Here is an 11,610-nt window from a genome sequence, read left to right as displayed (position 1 = left end):
ATATTGAATGGTTTGCCTTGGAAACGAACAGAGATCATTCTGTCGTTTTTGAAATTGCATCCAAGTACTGCATTTCGGACTCTTTTGTTGACCATGATGGCCACTCCGTTTCTTCTGAGGGATTCCTGCCTGCAGTAGTAGATATAATGGTCATCTGAGTTAAATTCACCCATTCCAGTCCATTAGTAAATAGACCTGAGTAAAGGTCTGAAGACCTTTGTTGTGGAGGACTGCTCTGGATCTGTAGGGTGGGTTTGTGACAGTGGATGAAGGCCTTTGGAGGTGGGAAATGTTGCCCTCTGGATTGCAACTTGTGAACCAGAGGACTGAGACTTTTTATAAATCCAAGCATCTGTCAAGTGAGTCATTTCCTGATATAAACTCTATTTTTTTGTTGTCGTTTAGTCGCTATCCTACTCTTAGAGACCCATGGACTGTAACTCTCGGGGCTCCTCTGTCCATGGGATTCTCCAGGCAAGCATACTGGAGTGGGTTGCCATTACCTTCTCCAGGGGACCTTCCAACCCAGGGATTGAACTGGAGTCTCTTCCATCGGCAGGCAGATTCTTTACCACTGAGCCACCAGGAAAGATGTATAAACTCTACACACGTCTCCTTTTTACCTTTAGAGTGTGTGGAAGAAGTTATCTGCTTGCTGCTGAAAATAGAGTTTTGAAATCAAAGCATCCAGTATCGTGCATCGAACCTGGACTGGCATCTCATTTCATACATGATATTTTACATGTATGCTTGGGGCTAGTGCACTGGGATGACCCAGAGGGATGGTATGGGGAGGGAGGAGGGAGGAGGGTTCAGATGGGGAACACATGTATACCTGTGATGGATTCATTTTGATATTTGGCAAAACTAATACAATTATGTAAAGTTTTAAAAATAAAATAAAATAAAAAAAAATAAAGTGGAGGAGAAATAAAAAAAAAGAAATCAAAGCAAAGACACATGAGCTTTATGAAGACATTGCAAACTTTTTTCTATTTTTATTCTTTATTAGATGAAGAATGTCAACCTTTTGATTTTTTAAAATCTAGTACGTTTTATTTGGAGCGAGTCCACTTAACAGTTTATGCCCTGGGATTAAGCTATGAGATTAGACATTATAGATTGAGTTTTGAAAAGTACCATTTTAATATATTATCATTGTAGTTGTTGAATGTTTAAAATACATTTTATGCATTTGTTTATACTTCCCCCAAGAAGCCCATGATTGGATCTATTGTGTTTTGAGACTGCAGATCATTGGGAAAAGTTTTGATTTTCAGAGATTAGGGAACTGTTTTGACTCCACTATAAAGTGTTTATTTGACTTGCTGTCCTTCAAAATAGAGACCAATGATAAATGGATCCGTTTCATAGGGATATACTTTGGGTTATTCTTTAGGAGTAGGACTAGTTTGCAATGAATCTCCATCATTTCTGTCTTCACTGTGACTACCGCATCCAATATATACATGATACTTTATAGCTTCAAAATATAAATCATCTCAGTTGATTCTAACACCAAACAGTAGGCGTGATTACCCACCTCCTAAAGAGGAAGAGCCCAGTGGCTCTTGAGCCCCTTGTCTCCTGATTCTTGGTATAGGTGGCTTCTGACCGCTCAGGGTAGCAGAGAATGTCTGCTCCTGAGATGGCTGGTTTCCTGCAGTCCAACGATCCTGGCTGGCCTGTGTTGGCTCAACAGTTTTATCTGTATTTGCTTCTTAATTATCAGCTATGACAAAGAATCCTCACTGTTAAGTCTTCATCTTATAAATTAATAATTCCAAATGAGAAAGAGTGAATCTCACACATATGTTTTAGAAGAATGTCAGCGAGCTTCTTAGAATCTCTGCTTCTAACCTTGACTTTGAGAAGGACAGATCTTCTGGTAATTGGCTGGCACGTATTTGAGTTTACTTTTTATGATCAACCATAGAAATATTGCTTAGAAAAAGGGAAATGGAATTTTAAATCATACCTATTGTATGTAAGGCTTAGAGTTGGTTTAATACTTCAATATAATTCATCATTTTGAAGTGAACCATTTTTCTCAATGACTGTGGTCTATAGCTTCTTCTATGACTAATATGCCATATATCGTATTAAAATTGTCAAAGACTGCACTTTTCTGTGATGAAGAGCGAACACTGAAATATTCTTTAGAAAAGCCTTTCCATATCCAGATTATTGTCAAAAGGTCTTATGTTTAGATAACAATGTAATGTGGTCATTTGCCCCCAAGAATGGTGGGAAAAGCAAAATATTGCAGAAATTGCCTTTCTTATTGCCTCTATTCCTCCCATTTTCTGTTTGCTTTTTTGAAAAAAGAAGTTGCAGTAGTGTCAGCTGCCTTCAATCTTTATTGAAAGTAGATACATTAAAAAATAAGGAAGAGAGATCCATGCATTTAACAAACACCCGTGTGTGCATGTGTGCTCAGTTGCTCAGTCATGTCTGACTCTCTGCAAGTCCATAGACTGTAGCCCACCAGGCTCCTCTGTCCAAGGAATTTTCCAGGCAAGAATACTTGAGTGGGTTGCCATCTCCTACTCCAGGGGATCTCCCTGACCCAGGGGTCAAACCGGTGTCTCCTGTATCTCCTGCAATGGCAGGTGGATTCTTTAACCACTGAGCCACCTGGGAAACAGTAAGTAAGAGATTCATGCACTTAACAAATAACCACATGCCTCAAATATGGATGTAACCATGAAAACTAGGGTTTGGATACAAAGTCATAAAGAATTAAAGCTACCATCCATTAGCTTTGATATTCGTGCCTGTATTAGTTTTAATTAGTGGACATCTGCCTCTTTTAAGCTTTATTTTCCCTCCAGCTTCTCCCCCACAATTTTTACCTTTATGCCTTTATAGGTCACTACTAGAGTTCACGCTGTCTCTGGTTTAGTTTCTGCCTCTAAGCTAGGAAACTCTGAGTTTGACCTTCAACATTAAAAAAAAAATTCACACAGTGGATGAAAACTGGCATAAGTTAAATCACTTCACTCCCTTAGACCTTAATTAAGGAAATTGCAGAAGTGTTTATTTAATTACATTTAAATACCTAATTGAAGATCAGAAGTCCACTAGCTTCTAGGTACATGAAGAGTTTGCGATGAAAGTTTCTCCATTTCAATGTTATGAACTGAATTATTGAAACTCACATGCTTGATACAGTCCTTTTTTGTTTCAGTAGTTGATAGGCTGAGGGAGCCTCCTGGGATCACTAGCTCAATATTTATTCTTTCAGAAACTAATACTATAGAGGTAAAGAAAGAAGACCATATATCAAGTTTTTTACATTTAATTTTAAATATGTTCTTTTCTTTTCTAGATATATTAGTAAGTACCAGAAAAAAAAAATTTCCCTGTTCTAAAAAAATTTTTTTAAAATAGGGAAGAAAGGAAGGAGGAGGAAGGGAGAAAAGAAGGAAGTCTCAGTCAATGAGAAGCACTGGTGGGAGTTTGGAGCATCAGAGGAAGGGTGAAGTCAGACTACTTCTCTGTGTGTGTCTCCGACCGTGTCCTGAGCTGCACAGCTCTGGGGTCTCTACCAGGCAGGCCATCCGTGTTCCCAGCTTCCTCCAGGTGGCCTGTCAGGGGAGACCTTCACCATCACCCCTGGGAAGGGGAGGGTAACGGCTCATCAGTCGTTGCCTCAACATCTACTTTGGTTTGACAGGGCTCCCATCAACTTTGCAACCAATTTCTTTTTTTAAATCCTCATGCAAATAAATGATCTCCGTTTAGGCCAGACCTGACTGATACACCCCATAATACCTTTCTTGGAAGGCAGCTACATGGGTGGCATGCACCCTTTCCAAGGGCAGAAAATGGGCTTTCGCTTCCTTTTTCAGACCAAAACTCTTTGTTAAACATGGTGTTTAGTAAGCCCAATGCTCCAGTTTGCAACCAGAAATTAAATTGTAAACTCAGATTGCCAAAAGTGAAGAGACAGCACTTAGTTTAATCCCATCCCACCACCCCACTCTCCAAATACCTACCTCTACTCTGCCCATAATTATGTGGGGTTTGTTGTAACTGGTTTATCTCACCAGCAAATCTGAAAGACCAGGCTTTCCTTTTTTTTACCCCCAAGAATTTCCCACCAAAAATGCAGAAAAGGTTTTGGTGAGGTCTCCCGATCATCGAGTGATAGCATCAAATTGCAGGGCTTCCCTGCAATGTGAATCGTATCAGACAATAATCACCAAGCACCTACTGTGGGCCAGGCCATGTGCCAGGTGCCCAGGGGACACCAAGCTTGGTTCCTTCTCTCTAAGAGCTGAGGGTCTAGTAGAGAGCTTGGGTCAAGAAGGAGGGTGGCAAGTGCCATAGGAAGGGACACTATCGATGCTCGAAGGAGAAGGTCTGACCTTGGTCTTTGCCTCTGGAAATCTCATTGGAGAATCTGGGGGACTTCTCCAGCAAAGTGGCAGCAAGCTGGGCCTTAAAGGATGGAAGATAAAGCTGTGAGAAGTATACAGAAAGGTTATCTGGGTCTGATCAGGAAGGGCAACCATGGGGAATTGGGGGGCACAGAAAATGGTCCAATTGGACTAAGCAGGAGTCTGAGTGACAGTGGGCACTGCAATGCTGGATTCTTGGGCTAGTTCTCTTGCATGTATTCTGACCAAATGCTCAGTCTAGCTCGCTTTGTCTCTCTCTCTCTCTCCAGGTATCCCAGTCTGGCAGAGCTGGTCCTCAAGGACTAGAAGACCCTGTTACTGCCTCTGGGACTCACATCCCCAACCCTCTCTGCCCCCAGCCCATGATCACTCCCTCTCTCCAATTGCTCCCCTTTACCCCCACTTTGGGGATTTCACTTCCCATCCCTTTGGTAGCCCTGCTCTCGGCTCATTTGCTAAGTGATGTATACATTCCAGGTTGGATCCAAGACAATATGGGATGAAAACCAAATGCAAATCCAACTAGGAAGAAAGGCCAGAATAAACACAAACTTCAAGACCTCAAATGAATAGCTTCCAAGGCTGAGCCTGGGTCTGAGCCATCCCCCAGGGCTCTGCGGCTCAGCCCGAAGCAGCCCCCATGGCTGCCTTTCGAGGACTTGCAGGGAGCTGGAAGGAAGAACTCTGGGTGTTTCTTCTTCATCTTTTAAAGATTGATGTGACATCAGGGCTTCCACAGGGAGCCTCCGCTGGGTCAGCATTCCCTCTGCCAGTATAGTGGCTTGTCCCCCAATGAAGATCAAAGGTCCCACAAGCCACAACCAAGATCCCCCCCATCACCATAACCCTCACAGTCCCTGGCAGTTCTGTTCCTACACTCTTGGATCAGAGGCTCGCCTTCTGAAGAATCTTTAGGAACTGTACCTCCCACCTCCAATGGCATGTGTATTTGGCTTGTACCAGCTCAGCCACGTGGGAGAGCCCTCAAGCTGTCACTCCAGACTTTCTGCCTGGGGACAGAACTTTGGACCCATAGCTCAAGGGACTGTGTTTACAATAATTGCTTCCTCTCAGGCTTCAGGGAGTCAGCAGCCTGGGCTTGAATTCCAACATTGTCCTCAAGATAGTCCGTAACCCTGGACAAGTCACTGTACCCCCTTGGGCCATCATATCTTCAGCCATTCAACAAATATTTCATGTCGCAGCCACTGCTCTGGGCACTTTGGAGACAGAGTGGAGCACACATGAGGGATAAGATGTCTTAGAATTCAAGTCTGCTCATGGGAGATGCTCAATAAGTGAGTTTTCAAAATCTGGGACAGGGGAACCTTGGGAGAACAATTTAGTTGAAATATCTAATTGAAATATGAATGTTCTTTGACCCAGCAAGTCTATGCTGATGTATATACCCTAGAGAAATTCACATTTACACAAGGAGAAAGAATGAACAGAAAAGAATTTAAATGCCAGCTCACAAGAGATTCAATTCCTGGTCTGGTTCAATTCCTGGGTGGGGAAGATTCCCTGGAAATGGGATAGGCTACCCACTCTAGTATTCTTGGGCTTCCCTTGTGGCTCAGCTGGTAAAGAATCCTCCTGCAATGTGGAAGACCTGGATTCAATTCCTCAATTGGGAAGATATCTGGAGAAGGGAAAGGAAACCCACTCCAGTATTCTGGCCTGGAGAATTCCATGGATTGTATAGTCCATGGGGTCACAAAGAGTTGGACATGACTGAACGACTTTTACTTTCACAAGATTGAAAATTGCCAGATGTAGTCCTGAATGATTTTGTCATGGATTTCATTGAACCCTGGACCTGTATCCAAACTTATCATTATGAGGAACCGATCCCCCTCTACTTATTTAAGCCACTATGGTTGTTTTTTTTTTTTATTTGTTACACATAACAAACATAACAGGGGTCAGGGAAGAGCCCCTGGAGAAGGGATAGGCTACCCACCTCAGTATTCTTGGGTTTCTCTGGTGGCTCAGAGTGAAGAATCCACCCACAATGCGGGAGACCTGGGTTTGATACTTGGGTTGGGAAGATTCCCTGGAGGAGGGCACGGCAATCCACTCCAATATTCTTGCCTGGAGAATCCCCATGGACAGAGGAACCTGGCGGACACAGTCCACAGGGTTACAAAGAATCAGACATGACTAAGTGACTAAGCACAGCACAGTGCATTTAAATAATTTAAAACTAATTACTTTTGGGGAGAAAGGCTTTGATTAATGCTTGATTAAAACTCAAGTTGAATAAATAAAACTCCCTTAAAGCATCTGTCTCATTTACCAGAATCATTTATTAAAATCTCTTAAACATTTTAAACTCCTTCTATAGACTTAATCATAGTTGATTTTCTGTTTTAGCATTTCATATAATTGACCTGGCAAGTTTATCACCAACTAAGCCAAAATGTTCTCATACATTTAAACAGCTCTTCTAAACCTGATAAATTCAATTGATAAATATAATGAATCTATTTTAATACTGTTAATGAGCTACACTGTAAACTTTCTTACACTTTTCAACATAAAATCATAAGCCTAAATCAATTTCACATTTTAAATTGGAATCATAAGTAAAAAAAAATTAATTACTTGATAAGAAACATAAGCAAGTGTGAGAGTATCAATATTATGGGTTTGATTTATGTCATCATCTCCATATTGATTCTAAACATTATCAGACTTGGAAAGTCACTTATTCAACAAAGGAACAGATTTTTGACCTCAAGGGAGTCAAAGTTACTTCATCAAGGACTCATGACCACAATACGGTGGAATCTCAGATAAACCAAGGGCGCTGAGGAGCCAAAATCAGAAGGAAAGCCAGCTCCCAACCCTTTCTGTGGTTACCATGACAACAGGGGACATCTTCAGAGGGGTTTGATTTTAGAAGCTTCATTCCAGTTACCTCTTAGTTATTATTCTTTATTCTTAATTATTAGAGTAGAAGAAAGTTGTCGACTCCCCCTCCACCCAAGTTAGCTGACTTCCTCTATTACATCATTGGCTTCTAGGTTTGCTTGGCTCTCTGCAGACACTGCTAACGTACTTCCAGATTGCTCTAAGGACATTTTAATGGTCTTGAATTGAATCCTGAACATTTGGTTCTGCACCATGATTCTAAAGTCATAAGAATAACATGAACCATTCCCCTTCCTTGTGACTTTTCAGGAATTCCCCACATGGGATTATAGCATCTCACTTTTCATCAGAACTACCAGTTAACCCACAGGCTGTCTGCCTCGGGCACTGTTCTCCCTGCAGACTGTGCGTCCTGGATGATATCTGAGTCACCTGAAGGGGGCGCTGATCAGGTCCAACCTCAGATGCTTCAGCTGTTCAGTCCACTCCAGCCCAGGGGGTGTGATCTCCTTACCATCCCCACCTCCTGTTCTCTTCATTCATTTCTCTCTAAAAGGCAGAGAAGTTCCTCCTTTTTTGAATGTCTGGCCTTTTGTGTGTGTGTGTGTGTGTGAGTGTTAGTGTGTGTGAGTGTCTGTGAAAGTGAGGCCACCACAGCAGAGCTGGGGCAACATTTGTTTTAGACTTTTCATTATTTATAGATCCGTGGGGTTTGAAACATTACAGTTGTTTCCATTTCATGAAATTCACACTTTGGCCACCTGATGGGAGGAGCCAACTCATTGGGAAAGACCCTGATGCTGGGAAAGATTGGGAGCAGGAGAAGGGGGCAACAGAGGATGAGATGGTTGGATGGTATCACCGACTCAATGGACATGAGTTTGAGTAAGCTCCGGGAGACAGTGAAGGACAGGGAAAACTGGATTCTTTACTGTCTGAGCCACCAGGGGAGCCCACTTCTGAGATAGAAGTTTCTATTTTGTGGGCAGAGGGAGGAATGTTTAGGAAGAAGGGAATATGAGCTTCCTTCTCAATACATTTATATTAATTTTCTTGGCCTAAATTTATGCTATATTTAAAAGCTGCATCAGACAAGTATCAACCAATTTTAACGTTTACCTTTTGGAAGAGAACTTTTACGTCTTTACCATCCTAATTCTAATTTTGTCCATTTCTTCAACCTTCCTTTCTCTCCCCACATGTTTTTTTTTTTTTGTATCCAACTTTATTTCTTAAGTCTTAAATAAACTAGATAGCATATTAAAAAGCAGAGACATTACTTTGCCAACAAAGTTCCATCTAGTCGAGGCTATGGTTTTTCCAGTGGTCATGTATGGATCTGAGAGTTGGACTGTGAAGAAAGCTGAGTGCCGAAGAATTGATGCTTTTGAACTGTGGTGTTGAAGAAGACTCTTGAGAGTCCCTTGGACTGCAAGGAGATCCAACCAGTCCATTCTAAAGGAGATCAGTCCTGGGTGTTCATTGGAAGGAATGATGCTAAAGCTGAAACTCCAATACTTTGGCCACCTCATGCAAAGAGTTGACTCATTGGAAAAGACTCTAATGCTGGGAGGGATTGGGGGCAGGAGGAGAAGGGAACGGCAGAGGATGAGATGGCTGGATGGCATCACCGACTCGATGGACATGAGTTTGGGTGAACTCCGGGAGTTGGTGATTGACAGGGAGGCTTGGTGTGCTGCAATTCTTGGGGTCACAAAGAGTCAGACATGACTGGGCAACTGAACTGAACTGATTGAAGTCACTTGTTTGAGGAGAAAGACTTCTAATGCTTGCATAGCCCCATCTCAGTTCCCTCTCCTTCTGAACACAGGAGGGTGACCTTTCCTGACTTTCTGACGAGGCCACATGACTTAGTTCCAGCCAGTGGGCTATGGGGGTGAGGAAATCACTCCTGGGCCAAGGTATGTAATCTCTAGGGTGAACGTCTCCAATTTTCTCTTTCTCCACTGTAATTTTTAATTAAAAATGTTAAAAATGCATGTAAAGAGTAATTACCCAACTGCATATCGAATTGATAGCATTAACTACAACAGAGGGGAAAAAAAAAAAACATTTCAAGTTCCCAATGGTGACATCTGCTGAGAAGCTCTCTGACCCGGTGTAGCTGACACCCTGGGCCACCTTCACCTGGTCTGCAGCTGCCACCTGAACCACAGCCAGGCCTCTCATCTGAGGGGAAGGGGTCCCTCACCCACCCTTCTTATCTTTGCCCACCTGGAACACAAAGTAGGGCTGCCTGAAGACTACAGTGATGTCAACCATCACCATCACATTAAGACGCTATCACTTTTAAATGCTGTGTACCAGAGACTATGTCAAACCCCACAAGGGAAAGTATGACTCACCCCATTTTACACATCAGTTAAGAGCCTTGATTAAGCAATTAGCCTAAGACTACCAAGGACTTTTCCCTTTAGATGGCTGGCAGAGCAGGGATATAATAAACCCAAGATGAGTGATTCTTAAGCTCTTGTGCTCAACCATTGAACCCATTGCCACCACTGACTCTCGGACATGACCTCTATGGTGATATTGACATATGAGACTGCAGCATCTCCTCCTCTCTCCCCAGCTAACTAAGAAAGATCTTCCCTCACCTTTCATTGTTAGCCCTTTATTACCAGGATCAGAATAATGTATGGGGGAGAGGGCGCAGCGAGGACAGAAGAAACCAGAAAGGCCAGTTGGATTTATAATGGTGAAAAGTGAGAGGAAAAAAATAGTCACAGCGAACAGAAAAGAGCAAGGAATACAAGTCTGCGTAGGGTGCGTCTGTGATGAAATGTTGAGATGATTAACAAATGGGTTAATTGCTCAGTGGTGTCTGACTCTTTCGACCCCATAGACTGTAGCCTCCCAGGCTCCTCTGCCCATGGGATTCTCCAGGCAAGAATACTGGAGTGGGTTGCCATTCCCTTCTCCAGGGGAATCTTTTCAACCAGGGATCGAACCTGGGTCTCTCGAATTGCAAGCAGATTCTTTAACAAATGGGGACAACACATTCCTTGGGAGCAGCTGTCTTCACCACATTTAGATTTGCTTCTTTTTTCTGACACTGATTGTCACCATGGTATCTTACTATGTGTCTTCATTGTCTCTTCCCTGAAAAAAGTTTTCCAAGGATGCTTTTCCCTACTATTAAATAGACTTCTGTTGAACAAATTTATGGTTACCGGGCTAGTGGGGGAGGAGGATGTGGGGAAAAGATATGGAGTTTGGGATCGACATGTACACACTGCTATATTTAAAACAGATAATCACCTGGGTCCTACATATAGCACAGGAAACTCTGCTCAAAGTTATGTGGCAGCCTGGATGGGTGGGGAGTTTGGGAGAGAATGGATACATGTGTATCTATGGCTAAGTCCCTTTGCTGTGCATTTGAAACTATCACAACATTGTTAATCGGTTACATGCCAATATAAAATTAAAAGTTAAACAAACAAACAAACAAAAAAGACCTCTGTTTATAGATCTTACTATTAAAGAGATTCAGAAGTCCTATCCTGGAGAAGGAAATGGCAACCCACTCCAGTATTCTTGCCTGGAGAATCCCAGAGACAGAGGAGCCTGGTGGGCTGCTGTCCATGGGGTTACACAGAGTTGGACACGACTGAAGCGACTTAGCATGCATGCATGCAGGAAGTCCTATCCAGAGGCTCCCAGAACCCACCAGATATAGTCAAGCCAACCTTCATCCTCAAAACAGGCTCAAGCTGAGACAGCAGACAGCGTTCTTTCACGTTTTAAGATGATTTAATGCATTAAGGCAATGGCAACCCACTCCAGTATTCTTGCCTGGAAAATCCCATGGATGGAGGAGCCTGGTAGGCTGCAGTCCATGGGGTCATTAAGAGTCAGACACAACTGAGCGACTTCATTTTCACTTTTCACTTCCATGCATTGGAGAAGGAAATGGCAACCCACTCCAGTGTTCTTGCCTGGAGAATCCCAGGGACAGGGGTAACCCCAGTGGGCTGCCGTCCATGGGGTCACACAGAGTCGGACATGACTGCAGCAACTTAGCAATGCATTAAGGACAAGACTCTTGAAGGGTGTCATTTTATGGTTTTAATTTTCATGGTCAAATGTGCATAGCACATAGTATTAATCAGAGTGGTAATAACATTCATAATAATATCAAGTTCAGTTCAGTTCAGTCATTCAGTCGTGTCCGACTCTTTGCAACCCCATGGACTGCAGCATGCCAGGCTTCCCTGTCCATTACCAACTCCCAGAGTTTACTCAAACTCATGTCCATTGAGTCAGTGATGCCATCCAACCATCTCATCCTTTGTCATCCCTT

This window comes from Bison bison, unplaced genomic scaffold, assembly GCF_000754665.1.
Source record: "Bison bison bison isolate TAMUID 2011002044 unplaced genomic scaffold, Bison_UMD1.0 scf7180017864148, whole genome shotgun sequence".
NCBI lineage: Eukaryota > Metazoa > Chordata > Mammalia > Artiodactyla > Bovidae > Bison > Bison bison.
This window is presented reverse-complemented; position numbering follows the sequence as displayed.